General features: G+C 50.7%; 1 protein-coding gene and 1 non-coding gene across 8 annotated transcripts in view; one reads left to right on the top strand and one right to left on the bottom strand.

Moving 5' to 3' along the window:
- CTIF (cap binding complex dependent translation initiation factor) overlaps positions 1-15,595 on the bottom strand; it is a 282,212-nt gene that overhangs the window by 141,322 nt on the left and 125,295 nt on the right. The gene's annotated exons all lie outside the window — the stretch shown is intronic.
- TRNAA-AGC (transfer RNA alanine (anticodon AGC)) lies at positions 2,001-2,073 on the top strand. The gene has a single exon. It is a non-coding gene; the product is annotated as a tRNA-Ala (tRNA).

Raw genomic sequence — 15,595 nt, 5'->3', positions numbered from 1 at the left:
TTGGTTTAAAAGCCATCACTGCCACCTACTGTGGGAGCCTGGATCGATACCCACCCTACCTGTGCTTCTATTTTCCTCATCTATGAAATGGCAATAGTAAGAATTTTACCAATTTCAGGGGGAGGGTATAGCTCAAGTGGTTGAGCACATGCTTGGCATGCACGAGGTCCTGGTACTTCTACTAAAAATAAGTAGATAAAATAAAATACCTCCCCACAAACAAAACAAACTCCCCCCCAAAAAAAAGAAAGAAAAAAGAATTACACCAACTTCAGAGGGCTATCACGGGATTAGGTGAGATTATCTGACATAGGATAGGCGGCAGAGACGACTTCCCCACTGCCCGTCCTTCCCCCCGCCCTCTGCACACCCCTACGCCCCTCTTCCTTTTCTGGGCACAGTCTGTGGAATCACAGGCCCGAGACGCCCACCCCGTCTGCACCTGGAGGCCCTGCACCAGGAAAGCCCGCCGCCTCTTAACTTCCCATCCACGTCCCTCATGAACCTGCCGGGAAGCTGCAGCCCAAACCCCCAGCAATGCCATCCTAGAATGTGGCCATCCTGTGTCCATCAAACAACCACTTCCTGAGCTCCCCGGCTGTGTCCAGAACCCTCTCAGGGGACAAAAGTGCAGCTTGCTGCAACACTTCAGCCTCCTCCACACAGGTATTCAACTCCTGCCCGCTCCCAGCCCTGTCTAGATCCTTGCTTATCACCCCCTCATCTCATCGCAGGCCCCCAGCAAAGTGGGTGCTAGAAGAGAGGGAGCTTCTGGAAGTTCTGAAGGCCAAGGGAAGGGTCTGTGAACCCACTCCAGGCAGAACATCAGCCCAGCACCCTGAAGACCCCAGTCCAGGACTGCATCCTCTGAAGGTGAGCTGTGCCCAACTTGAGAGAAGCAGTGAATGAAACACTGAGTCAGAGCATCCCGGCCAGGGCTGCTGGGCTCCGGGCGGCTCACAGGGTATCAAAGAAGCTGAGACAAAACACAGACGGCAGTGCAGGGAGAGAGAGGGGAGGGAGAGGCTGACCGAGAACCCACAGGGGTAGGGGCAGTACTGGTGCTGGAGACAAGAGGGCTAAAATGTGGTCCCTCCCTCCAGGCACCGATCTCACTTTGATTCATTCACCCAGCACATCTTCACTGAGCTTTCCAAGGGGCCAGGAGCTGATGGACGTGCTGCAGATAGGCTGGTGGTTGAGCCATAGATTAAGGGCTTCTGCTCTACAAGGGGGACGCGACTGTCAATAGGATGCAGCTAAAAAGAAAGGGATAATTTAAACAGAGACAAGAGCTCTGGGGGTAAAGAGAGTAATGCGCTCAAGTGGAGGATCAGAAATGGCCCAAGAGACTGACATTTGCACCAAACGAGAATGACCAGGTGGACCAATCAGGAGCAATTCAAGGCTGAAACCAACATTTGGAATTTCAGAAAGCAGTAAACTTGAAATTAAAAAATGGGCAGTTGTTATTTTTTCACTCTGCTTAATGACATCCTGTCCACTCCCATCATCATTTCATAAAGGACACAATTTTAAAATAAAAGATGGGCCTTTATGGGGATTAACTTCAACTCTATAAAAAGTCACCACACCCTCCTGTCGGACGCCCTTTTCAGAGTCTGTCAGGCGCTTACCTACTTTACTCAAATTCACCCTCATATAGTTGGAAAGAAAGAAAACTTAAATACTACGTGAGACACATGTCCTCTACGAGAGAGCACACAGTATACATTGCTGCATCCACTGCACGGGGTATATACTCCCAACCAAGCATTCTGAACTTCATGGGCAATTTAAGGGGTTTTCAAGAGCAATTTTGTTTATAAATGATCATGTTCACTTGGGCCTAATCCCCAAGCAAAATGTGAACTTACCATTTTTCTCATTTTGCCAAAGACCAGCAGAAAAACCTCTGGCTTACTTGCGTTGGCCTAAGTCACGGACCTCAGTAGCGACCATTGCCTTCTCAGTATGAAAGTCAGGGACCCGTGGTGGGGGGAGGGCATAGCTCAGTGGTAGAGCACATGCTTAGCATGCATGAGGTCCTGGGTTCAATCCCCAGTGCCTCCAACAAATAAAGCAAACAAACAAACAAAAAATGAATTAAAAAAATAAATAAACCTAATTACCACCCCCCGAAATTAAAAAAAATAAGAGGAAAAAAAAAGTCAGGGACTCATGGAATCTAAACATTTTCTCTTTTTGCTAATGGTATTTAACCAAGCCATAACCAGTTTTTGTTTGGTTTTGTTTTTGAAGTGAACACAGGATTTTCCAGTTATTTGCTCATTGACCCTCCATGTCCCGGGCCACCATCCTACCCTCCTTTGGCCATTGACACAAAGGCAATACAATTAGTTTTGTGTCCATGAGGTTTTCAGGGGTGAGTTTTGCTTCTTTCTTAATCTCTTTTCTTTTCTTTTTTCCTTTTTTTTGTGGAGGTGCTGGGGATTGAACCCAGGACGTCATACATGCTAAGTATGTGCTCTACGACTGAGCTATGCCCTCCCCCCTTAATTTCTTTCTTTCTTTCTTTTTTTAAAGAATGGCGCAATTTCCCACAATGTTGACCTTTGGGAATAGAGTTGCCCTGGACGACCACACGGCCTGGGCTCTGTGTTCATCCCTGGCTTGCACAGGAAGGTCAGTGTGCACCAGCGGGGCCCAAGGGGTCAGATCCGGGGCTGGGGGGCTGGGTGACTGACCAAGACCCAGGACTTAAGGGCATGACCAGTATTCATGGCTGCACCACAACCTTTCCAACCACTTACGTGGAAGAAGTGATTCTTCAGGTTCATTGCCCCTCTCCTGTGTCAGATCGCAGGACCTCACCCGGTGGAAAAGCTTTAACCTCCACCTGCCCCAACCCTCATCCCTGCCACTGGCCTCGGGAACTGCTTTAAGCATCTATTTATGGAAATGCAGCAGAAGAAGCAGGGGCTGGGGACCTGGAGATCTGGCTCCTGCCCTGGGGGTTGCAGCTCGACCTGAGAACAGCCCCTGGTCTCTAAGGGCTGTCCTCTCCTCCCTGTCCCCGTGTGCTGCCACCTCACCCCCCAACACACATTCCTCATCCTGGCTTTTCCCTCAGCCTGAATGCCTTCCCCAGCTTGTTCGCCCCTGAAATCCTGTCTAGCTTTTGCCATTGGCATCAATGCCCTTGTCCTACAAAACTGATGCTAATTCCCAAGTGAATTAACCCATTTGGTCACACGGTACATTGAACAGCATGCCGTCATAGTGTCTAAATAGACTAGGTAGTTGCTTACAATCTTGCTTCCCCAACCATGCTATAAACTTTCAGGGGCTCAGGGGCCATGTTTCCTACACGTCCTGTAGGCCCCATAGTGCCCTGGATACCACAGTCCTCCATAGTTACTTGTTAGATGAAAACTTAAGATGACTGACAGCCCTGCATGGACCAGAGCTGGGCCATCCCCAGTCTATCCACTGTGGACTAGCAGCATTCACAGGTGACCCAGGGGCCCAGGGCCTACAGACTGTGGCCCTCAACCAGGCATAATCTCCTGTGTTGCAAGAAGCCAGGATGCTCCACCGCCTCATTGGCCCTCAACAGCAACCATGAGGCTCAGTGCTTCGTGACTGCAACTTTCCTGCAGCGAAATGGAAATGCTATTGAAGGCACAGATCCCCCTAGTCCTTGGTTACACTGCAAACCCCCTGAGCACCAAGGTGCTCACTCCCTGACCTGCACTAGAACAACATGGGGGATGCTCGGCACCTCCCCCGTTCCAATCAACTCCACAGCCTTTTAGCTTGTAACAAGGGTCTCACTATTGTCAAGGGAGCCAGCCCTACATGCAAGGCCAGAGGCAAGTCCGGCCAGGCAGTAGGACTGTTCACTTCCCTTCTCTGAGCCTCAGTCTCTTCTGCTCTAAAACAGAGAACTTAAACCTGCTTCTGTCATGGGGATTAAATAAGGTGCTGGAAATCAAGTGAGATGATGTAAGGAGCACACCTGATCAGTCCTGGAATATGAGTTTGCTGGACTCACATGGGGAAGTGCTGGTGCCCAGACCAGCCCACAAAGAGAAGGGTCCGAGGGGACCCTAGGTCCTCAGAGCTTAGCCAGACGGGCTGAGAGAGGCCATCCTACCGAGGGAGGAGTATGGTCTGGGGACATCACGCAGCTTAACAGAGACCAGGCAGGTGAGACCAGGAGTTCCACTCTGCTCGGGCTGAGGGGTGACCGGGTGGCAGAGTCCAAGGAGGTGGGCACGGTCTCCTCAGGGATTCAAAACAAGGCTTCTCCTGCCCAAGGCAGTTCTAAGGTAAGCTGGCTCACACTGTGACTGGGAGTCACGCACCGACAGGGAGGTCCCATTCAATGGTCCCTTCTGGGGATGGTCACTGATTTCTGCCCTGGATGTGTGTTCTCTGCCTGGTGTGAAAGCCCTGGGGGGTGGGGGGCAGGGGAATGCTAGATGAAAGCTGGGACCACAGCCCAGACAAAGGCTAGGAGACTCTGGGGAGGCCGCAGGGCCCTACCTTCCTTGTCAGAGCCTTTAATTTCACCTCCAAAATACCATCTTACATGTTGCAGATGTGCAACAAGAATCTTCCACTTGACCGATGACATTGATGGTTGGGGAAGAACGTGTGGGAGGTAGGTTGGACTCTTGGGAAAACCTGCCTTTACCCTCCTTGGCTGTTTACAGCAGGTTTTACCGGCTACCTCCTAGGCCAGCTCAGGGCGGCAAGAAGATAAAGGAGATAGTGAGGCGAGGGCATCCTTAGCTGAGTCCCATGTGGACGAGCTGGCCCAACAATGGGGGGAAGCAAGCCTGCGAAGTCTTTCCTTCCCCTCCAGTCCTGCCCGATAAAAATGCTGCCTTCCACTGAGCGAGCAATTCCGTTTTTCTGGAAGGTATTCAAAAAATCTTCTTACCATAGAAGGAACTAAATTATGTCTGCAAGGATCACGAGCTATGACAATGATAATAACAGTGTCTGTCACTTACGGAGGCAGGCAGAGTTCAGAGTTTTACATATATCAACTAATTTAAACCTCACAACAACCCTGAGAGGGAGGCACTATTATTATTCTCTGCAGGAGAGGAAAATGAAATAGATTGATAGCAGACCTAAGGAAACAGTGAGTGTGCACTGGAGGTGGGACATTAACTCAGAGGCTCGGGATGGAACCGTAACACATCGCCCATAAGAGCTGCAGGTCTGAGACCCAGCACCTGTCGCAGCAAGGGCTGATCCAGACATCAGGGGGTTGCAGTCTTTGGCAACAGATCCCCAGGTGCCATCACAGTGGACTTTGCACAGCAACATCACAGAGCTGGTACTCACCAAGCATTGGCTGATGGAATGAGAAAAATGAATGAATGAAGCATGGTTTTCAACAAGCCATAGAAGTGGATGACCCACTCATGGCTTTCCCTGGATTCACTCTGCAGACCATCTCAGGATTGGAAGTATAAATTCACGGGGTGGCTGTCAGTGGACTATGCTTGGGTACCTTGCTTCTTGCCTCCCCCTCCTTCCAAATTAAGTCACTAACAGCGATGCTGCCAAGTTAAAGATTAATATGCTCAGTGTCATGCAAAAATAATGGACGTCCCCGACAAGTGTCTTGTCAAAAATTATAAAGCATAAAGAACATGATCTTACGGAGGTTTCCAATTAAGAAAGACAGGAAATCAGTAGATAGAAATGAGTTCCTGAAAAGCTGCTGGCACACAATAAATTTTCTGTCCAGAACTGTGTTTTAACTATACTAGGAAATTTTAAGTCCTATTGCAAATATCTTTGGTAAAAGAAATAATTGCCTCCAATTTATTAATTTTTTAAGTGAATCCTTTAAGGACACGGATTGTACCTCTCTCTGACTACAGGAAATGTACCATTTCAGAAATTCAATTACTTGTTCCATTCCCAGAAAGCAGGGCTGACCTTTTGTTGTGTGGATGTGGGCCATTAAGGATTCCCTGCCACATGAAAGAGTCTTTATGGGCTGTCTTAAATTGGGCAGCCATTGCTTTCGGCCTTCTCACCAGGCACCAGCAGCTCTGATGACCCAGTTGGTATCTATTTCCCTCCAAGTCGCCATAGCAGACAGTGATTTGACCTACTTTCAGGGGCACAGCAGTGGCTAAAGGAATGGAGGGGAATGCGAGCGCCTGGGCACAGGACTTTGAAGCGTGGGCTCCGGTCAAGCCGAGGTCTCATCCCCTCCCTCCTTCCATCTCCAGAGCGTCTGGCTCCTACAGGCCTCCCCCCTAGTCTGCCTCCATCCTCCTCCGACAGGAAAGGTGTCCATTCCTAGCCCAGTCCGCCCACTCTCTTAAATCTATCAGGTTTTGATGTGGGGCCTCCCAGCCCCCCCACCTCACAGCCCATAGGGAAGACAGTGACATCTGCATGGCCCACTGGGGCAACCCAAAGAGGCTGCTTGGGGCCAGGGCTGAGAGAAGGGAGCCATCTCTTAGCCCAACCAGGACTTCTTCTCAGCACATCCATCAGGACAATCTGCTGGCTTTAAGCGTAACTACAAAATTACAGAGTCTAAGTGGTTTGAAAAAGTCCCAGCATTTGTGTTGATGCATAAACTGCAGTGAGGGAGGACTTGCAGGGTCATCTCTCTAGAGCAGGGCAAACTTCTGTGAACAGCCAGATCATAAATATTTTGAGCTCTGCAGACCATGTAATCTTTGTCACAACTACTCAACTCCACAGCAGAAGCAGCCACAGAAGTGTGGCTGTGTTCTAATAAAACTTTATTGATAGAATACACTGGGGGGCTGGATTTGGCCCACGGGCCATGATTTGCCGACACTGCTCTAGAGAAATGTTGGGAGGCCAAGTGCACTTTGCAGCAGTGTGTCTTTGCTCTCTGGGCCCTTCCCATGATGCAGCGGTGATTGCCTGAGAGGTGCCCAGTATCCTCACATCTCCCCCTACTGCTATCAGGACCTGCTTTCAAGGAGGCTCTGACAAACTCAATCCCCCCACCACCCAGTGGGAGAATAAACGGATTGTAACTACATTTCAATCAATAATAACCCTATGTCGGTGGCTCTCAGCCCTGAGGCTCACTGACAGCCCCTGGGGAGGTTTAAAACCCGATTCCCAGGCCCCACTCCAGAAGCTCTGATGCACGTGGTCAGGGTGCAGCCCAGGAAATGGGGTTTTTAAAAGCTCTTCAGGTGATTCTAAAGAACGGTCAGGTTAACAACCACTGCCTTAAACTAAAAGAGACACACAAAAATCAGTGGTAGTGTTTTTGGAATACGCAAGCCAGGAGGTAGAACTTGTTTTTCCCCCTCAGGGATGGGGATGGGGATGGGCGGTGGGGACTTAGCCATATCCGTGCCATGCAGTCAGGCAGTGGTTCCCGCACTACACTGCACACAATCACCTGGAGAGATTTAAAAAATCCCAACGCCTCGGATGTATTTCATGCCAACAAAATCAGAGTGTCTGAGGGTAGAAGACTGGCATGGGTCTCTTTTAAAACCCTCAGGTGATTCCAATGTGCAGTGAAATTTGGGAAGCGTGGTTATAATGTCCTGCTGCTCCAAGTGTGGTCCATGGGCCAACAGCATCAGCGTCACCTGGGAGCTGGTCAGGGATGCAGGAATCAGAGCCTCATCCCAGTCCTAATGAATCAGAATCTGCATGTTATATGTTGGCACGTGAAGCCTGAGGAGTGCTGCTGTAGGGGGCCACGTTCTGAGAAAGAACCACCTCTAGCACCTCCTCGCAGAGTACCCCGTGAACACTCCTTAGAGGAAGGGAGAAACAAGAGATTCTGAGGGACAGGAGATTAGAGGCAGAGAGATGGGAGGACTCAGCATACAGAGGCCAGGAGGAAGCTGGTCCTTCTGTGTGGTGAGCCAGAAGTAAGGATGAGGGTTCAAAGTGGTTTTTCACAAAAGCAGAAAATTAGATCATTCTTAGTCACACAACTAACAAGCCAAGGTTTTTGAAAAGGATAAAATGACAAGAACACAGGGCTGTCCTGGAGAATTGGAGGCAACAATTAGAGGGTGGTGGATGACAAGGGAATGGATGGGGTTATGAAGGAAGATTCCAGCGCTGCTGAATGTCCTGCCAAGGGCTTCAGATTTTGTCTCACAAGCCAGTGGTGGGCTGCGTGTTGCCTCTGGAGTCGTGGATGGAGGTGACTGGAGAGGGGACTGGGCAAAGGTGCTCAGACCATTTCTTGGAAGAGACAGATCAGTAAGAGAAGGAAGTGGGGAGGCAGGAAGACTAGACAAGGGGCTAAAACCCAGGCCTGGGGAGAGGGGAGCACTTGTGAGAAGGGAAGCATGGAGCATCAAGGACGACCTTTCAGGGGAAGGGGCTGGTTACATCTGGTGGGGGTGGGCAAGAGCCACCGAGCGTTCTGAGGCCTCAAGTCTGGGACGCCGGGACTGAACGGAAAGTTAGAACCCCAGGCATTGTCACAATACGCTCCTCCAGGAAAGCCCCCCGAAAAGTTACCTATGGGAAAATACAAAGGTGTCCACCAAACAAGACTCCCAGAGGGGAGCCGAGAGGAAGAGCCCAGCCATACACAGACCCTGGGATTGTCTTCAGCTCCAGCGGGCCGCGAAGACCCAGAGGGGCCCCCGAGCACGAGCCTTTGTTTCCAGGCCCCTGGAAGTCAGGCTGATTCCCAGTTGAGCTGGCAAGACCGGGAGCTGGTTCCCACTGCGGGAACAATGGCTGCAGAGTGGACGTTACCACAATTGTTTCCACTGAAGTTATTTCGGGGGAGGTTGGGAAGATTGTCTACTCCGAGACACTTCCTTCACTCGATTCCCTTTATAAAAACACGGAGGGAAGAGGCCGGCGTCGCCGCCTCCACGCTGCCCTGCTCCCAAGCACGTGCGCAGCGTTACTTGGAAGGCGACTCCCAGCGGGCCTCCGGGAGCCGCCATGTGCAACGCCCATTTCCTGAGGCCCTTGTGGAAGCCCTTGCACCTGACTCATGCCTCGCGGTGTTCAAAGCAGCTCCCCCATGATCGTTGTGCTGGATTCCCACAACAGCCTTCCAAGAGGGGGGCAGGCAGGGCACAGACCTTATTACCCGCAGCCTAATTAGGAGGAAACGGAGAACTCAGGGATCTTGGTCAAGGCCCTCCAGCTTGGAGGGGGTGGGGCAGCGCAGAATCCCATGGTGGCTCCTAGAGGCTGTCTGTCGGGTCCTGTGCACGGTGCGGAGAGCACCAGGGCTGCTGGGAGGGTGTTCACTACCTGTTCACGGTCTACTTACGACCACCACCACCCCCGCCAGGCACGGGCTCACAGCAGATCAGCCAGGCAAAGGCAGGGGCTGGCCTTTCCACACTCAGGACCCCAGAACCAGTCCAGTGCGGCTGTTACACAGAGTGCATGGTGGGGAAAATGCAGGACCTGAGGCTGAAAGGAGAGCAGGGGCTCGGCTGGGGCGGCCTCACATGGCAGGAGCTTGATCCTACGTGTGATGGGGAGGCTGGGAAAGGCTTATGCACGCAGTAAGATAGCTAGATGCGTCAAAGGGACGTCATGCTGGAGGTGACGTGGGGTATGGGTTTCAGGGGCTGTCACAACGGCCGATGTAGGAATTAGGGAAGTGGCAGAGGGGTGGATGAGGAGAGTCTACAGACATTTAAGACTCACGTGGACTGGTTTTGGTGAAGGATGGGGGTTGGGACGGAGGACAGAGCATCACCTGTGAGAAATACAACTCCAAATACGACACGGTCCCCGCTCTGGAGGAATCCCACGCCCTCATGGGACAGACAGAAGACAGATGAGCATTATGCAAGGCTGAGTGTGATTAACACCAGGAAGGCAGAGGTCACCGCACTAATGTTTTATAAGTTTGGAGCAGGCCCTGGCTAACCTCTTACTTGTCTATGACGCAAACACCTTACAGGAGGGGGAAATGGGATAGATCCTCAACACCTTAGGGCACAGACCTCCTGGCTGGCTGCGTGGCAGACTGGCCCAGGCCACTGCAAGTATAACTGACGCCCAGGCCTTGCCACCCAGAGATTCTGATTTGTCTGTGGTGGGCCCAGGCATGGGTACCTTTTAAGAGCTCCCCAACTAATTCTAACAGGCAGCAGGGTGGGGGTACACAGCACCTTATTTCGAAGATCTTGAAAAAAGGTCTCCTCAGCCTTATGGAGAGGGGGCCGCAGTCTCACACCACACTGATGCTGCTCTCCTTAGCGACTAACTTTTGAGTCTTTGCCCCGAGGTCTGAGTCATCTCTTCTTGCAGCACAGAGAGGTCCCCCTGCCCAGTTTCCCCGATGACCCAGCAAGGTTCCTCCCTGGCCCCCCGTCCACTGGGTCGGTCTGCTTGACCCTCTATCTTTCACCGGTCAGGTTTCCTCCTCCAGTGCTTGGACATCCTGCCCAACCTGAGCAGCCAGCCTGACCCACGTGGCCGGCCGCCGGTGCTGCCGCCCTTCGGGGTGTCCTGAAAGGACCTCGCTGAGGGGGCGTGATGCATTTCCTTGACCACACCACACACCAGCCTACTGGAACAATGTCCCTTTTCTTGCCGCCAGGAAGGGCCACATAAAGGAACATCTTCTCTTTTCTTGCCAAGCAAATGTTTCTGCTTTGACCTGGAGGGTACCCTTTGAAGCCGAATAATGATCCAGAGGCCACTGAGCTGCCCTAAAGGTCAAGTACTGGAATGAGCTGTTCCCAACATTTTTAGCATGTTGAGAATTTTGTGTGTGTGTGTGTGTGTGTGTGTGCAAGCACTGGGACGGGTAGAAGACGAACAGCTGCCCCTCATGTGAGTAGTCCCTGACCAGTCACCATCCCTTGGCTGGGCCAGGTGGGGTGTACAGGCCGGCACTACGAAGAGTCTTCTGTTTTCAGAATGTCTGCTTCTTATGGTCAACTTTGCTGAGGGTCTTTGCAACAAATACCTTACAAAGAATCACATACTACTGACACGCATTATCAAGTATCACTGACGTTTCCATAAGAAGAGTCTTCATGCTGAGTGGATGACCTTTGGCCAGGGAAGGTGAACAAGGAGTTCCACCCGGGTGTCTCGCTCAGGGCTCGGAAGCACCTGGGCAACCTGGCTGCGCTGCAGGTCGCTCAGCCCCTCCTGGTCTGCAGGGCTCTCTCTCCCCGTCACGGGGACCCCTGACCAGCAACAGTCTCCAGGATTCAGCTCATCGACTCTATACTGGGGAGGAGCAGACCTCTGTGCTCAGGGCAGGGACATCTGTCTGGGCCTCAGTTTTCCCAACTGCAAGATGAAAGGAGCTGGACTAGATGACCTGAAGGTACTGTCAGGACCAACACTATAGCATCCTGGAACACTCGATGGCCACGACCCCTTCCTCCTGAAGCAGCAGAGCGAGTCACTCTGCCTTCCCTGCCGTTAGATATTTCTCTCCCACGGAGGTTCCCTTCAGCTGGGAACGTTCTCAACTCAAAGGCTGGCTTTCTCTGAAATGAATTAGTGGCCTAGGTGTTCCACTCAAGTTTCTGGATGTGAAACTTGCTTAAAATGAGGAACAGCTGCTGCTCACACGCGCTTTGCACAGCTCAAAGAGATGGTCCTCTCTGTCATCGTCAATCTGAATCATTCTTGAGACTTTTAGGTAGAGGCTGTCGTGCGTGCAAGGAAGGAACTCCGCTCTCTAACTCGCACAAAGCGGCCGTCCTGGCTCATGGCAGGGCTAGTTCACGTACAAGTTCTGAAAAGCCATCTTTCGGGGCTAAAAAGGGGCTCACAGTCCTGCCCAATACACAGCACTTAGAAGAGACCAGCAAGAGGACGTGACGCAGCGACCCATGTGGGGCATCCAGGGGATGCAGCAGGAAATCCCTGGTTATCAAGGCCCCTGGTGTCCGCTGCGTCCTTCTGTACAAGGCCCGCCGTCTTTCTGCGCCTTGGACCTGCTGGGGCTGAGGAGGGGGCCCCGGGGAGCACTTGGCCTCCGGGAGCTGCCCTGAGCAGCTTAGGCAGCCTTGCCTTCCGGGTTTGCATCGGGGGCAGGGGTGGAGAGGCAGCTCTGACTGTGATTTCCTTTCCTGTCTTCTTTTTCCTAATTTCCTTTCTACTGAACATTTTATGTTCAGACACTTCAGTGATGAAGCCTTTTTAAAGACACCTACTGATGCTGATCCCTAGTGAAACTCGAGAATGAATTATTAACCAGATGTCCTGTGAGCCTCATGCAAGGACCCATCATTAGAATTCATCAGAAACGGAACTGCAGTGCATTTGGGAATGGCAGTGGCCCACGGAACCTGACCCCCAGCTGTGTTGCTGGATTCACTGCGCGGTCCTGGGTGCAGCCCTGCCCCACAAGGCGGGGGGCTGGGGGGCTTAGTTTCCTGGTTGAGCACGATGTATTTAGAATACTTTCCTCATGGTTTCACATGCTGCCTAGGTGATCTCCAAGACGGATGCGCAGGGAGAGATTTCAACTTTTGCTCCACTGCCCAACACTGCCTGCTCCTCACGCTGGGCACTCGGGTGAGGCAGTCAAGTGGCCGGTGTTCTCTCCAGCTGGTCCCACTCCTGGTGTCCCCTACTCCTGAGCTTGCCCTAATCTGACCCTTTTTGTCCCACCAGCCCCAGCTTTATCCTGCACATGGCAGCCCGAGGTGACAGCTCGTCAACAGGATGAATCCTTGCCAGTGATCAGCTAGCAATGGTGCATTTCCAGGTAATAGAATGTACCCAGAGTTCCTGTCCTTCAGGGCTTTGAGTTCCTCCGAAGAGGAGCAGCTGATGGAGCCGCAGAGAACAGCCCTCGGCCAGCCAGCCACGGCTGGCTTTCGGGAGCTGCCCTTTATCACTTGGGTGCAGGAAAACCTGCCCCGCCTGCCCTAAAGGGCATCCTTGCCTATTTCAACATTTCCAGAAATGAGTAGGAACTCCTAAGTAAGGAGATTAAAGCCACCAGAAGTTCTGCACAAATGGTTTTCAGGAACTGCAGAATGCGTGCATTGTTGAAACGCACACTGGCCAAAGGCAGGGACGGCTTGTACTTCATATGAGGCTTTCTAGAACCAGCCTACCATTGTGAGTGGGTGGGAGCCCTCATTCTTGGTCAGAGGGGAGAGGTCCAGGCAGTTCCACAGCAGAAAGGCCAGACCTGGTGAACTGTAGGTTTTCGGGGGCAACTGTGAGAGGCTATGTTGCCCTGCCCTTTGCACACTGCCAGCTCACACATCTGCTCTGGCATCTTAGCAACTATTCCATGGCTCTGTGACTTACTGAGCTCCAACCACGGGCCCAGCCCTGTCCTAGGTGTGGCACTGGGCACGGACCCTGCCCCCGGGACCCTGCCCCCGGGACCCTGGATGCTTGTTGGGAAAACGTCTTTCCCACCAGAAGGGGTCAGGTGCAAAGCTAGGCGGGGTGTGGCTGGGATCCTGAATAGCTGGGCAATAGCTGAGTCCTGGAGGGCGCTGACCCTAGTGGCTCTTGGCTATTGTGTGGGAGTGAGCACCTCTATAAGTCTGAATCCAAGCAGATTTTCCCAGGCCCCAAAGACAGCTGATATGTGTGTGTCCCCTCCTGGAGTAACCTATTTATTGGCAGGTATTATTCAGGTACATCTTGCTGCCCCCTCTGTATTCTAACCCCAGTGACAACATATCCAGGGCCTCAGCCACAGGCCAGTCCTCCTGCCTGGATCAGAGGACAGATCACTTCACCCCTCTACTCCCAGACACAAATGTCTGCTTCCACCTCTGCTCCCGATGAGCACGGTAAGCTCAGTGTCTCCTACAGTGCCCTCCCTCTTTCCCTGATGATTTAAATCTAGCCAAATTAGACTTCTGACTTGACATAGTGGATTGACCAAGTGTGCTTACTTCAACTCCCCCTCTCTCATTAATTTTAAACAATTATAAACCTACAAAAGCACAGAGAATCAGGAAAGGGATTTCAACACATTTAGGGAGGACAGAAGGTGAATGGAGGAGTAGCACGCAGCTTAGCAGAGAGGGATGTTGACAAGAAATGTGCTGACTCAGCCTGCAGATTTCCAGGGAGATGAGTTTGGAGGTATCAGGTACCACAAAGGGCAGGGTTCAGGGCTAGGAGGGAACAGTCTGAATACGGGACTCCCCAAATCTCCTTCGGCACCCCACACAGCCATGCACCTATGCATCAGTCCCTGTCCCCAGACAAAAGATTTCATTTTCCAGAGAAGCTAAGTAAGAGAAGCTCTGACCTGGGGACACAGGCTCTCAGAAAATGAGAGAGAGAAAAACGGGTCAAAGACAAAGGGATTCAGTAGCCACGAGTGCATGCAGCACCTGGATCTGGGTTTCTACAAACCGTCCGCTAAAAAGTACCAGGCTCCGTGGATAGTGATGGATTCCAGAACTGGGCAGAGAAAGTACTTAATAAGCCTGGAGCAACTTCTTCTGCCAGCAAGTAAGGAAGTGCTCAAAGAATAATCAGGATATTTCAAAAATACCCAGACATAAGTCTACAGAGGCTCCCACTTGTCAAATCTGGGACAATTAGAACATCAAAATAAGCAACGATAGTAGTAGATTATAATCCCTAGTGTAACAAAAATCTGTAAGCCAAGACACAGAAATAAATAGAGGAAGAAGGAAATACCGTCCTCAGAGTAGAAAGCCAACTAAAATCTGCATATGAAATTAGAGAAGCTACCATTTGCCAACCATTCTGATGGTATTTCAGGCCAGCATCATCAGTGAATGCTAAAACTAGTGGGTAAAAATATTATCAGAAACAGTGTAATTGCAGAGTCTCAAACACCTCTCTGCAACGATATTTATTCATGACTAAGGAAAACACAGTAACTGTGTCCTGGAGAGGCCTCGAAGCTACCACCTGAACAGGTGGTCACTGTTACGTCTTCAAGGCCACACCTTGTGCCTCCTGGTATGAGGCACCGAAGGACACAGCACATGATTCAATCATGAGGAAACAGCTGACAAACCCAAACAGATGGACATTCTACAAAGTAACTGGCCTGTAACCTTCCAAAGTCAAGGTCATAAAAGACAAAGGAAGATCAAGCTAACATGACAATTTAAGGCAGAGTGTGATCTTGTGTTGAGTTCTAAACCAGAAAAGAAAAAAAAATCCCTCTTTCTTTAGCTATAAAGGGTATCGGTGGGACAACTGGCAAAATCTAAATAAGAGCTGAAGATGACATAATGGTACTCTATCAATGTTCATTTTGATGGTGAAACTCTGGTTATGTAAGAGAATGTCCTTTTTTTTTTTTTTAAGGAAAACACACTGAAATATTTTTTAGGGATAAACTGGCACATATCCACAATTTATTCTTCCAACCATCAAGAAAATAATAAGAAAATTATGTAGGGAGGCTGTTAAAGCAAGCATGGTCTAAGGTTAACACCGGGGGAACCCGCTGAAGGATGTATGGAAATTCTTTGCATCTTATTTTTGCAACTTTTCTGTTGCTCTGAATGTTTTTCAAAATAAAAAGAAACATAAAGCAGGATGTAATAATGACGTAATACTCTGACTGAAAATTTTACTAAAAATTTGATAGAACTATGTTGAGAAGATGGAAGACAGCAAAATTCGTATCTACCGTAATGGGAAATCAGCAGATAATGTTTAA

Source organism: Vicugna pacos, chromosome 30, assembly GCF_048564905.1.
Source record: "Vicugna pacos chromosome 30, VicPac4, whole genome shotgun sequence".
Classification (NCBI taxonomy): domain Eukaryota; kingdom Metazoa; phylum Chordata; class Mammalia; order Artiodactyla; family Camelidae; genus Vicugna; species Vicugna pacos.
Note: the sequence above shows the minus strand (reverse complement) of the source record. Positions and strands in the feature narration are given on the sequence as shown.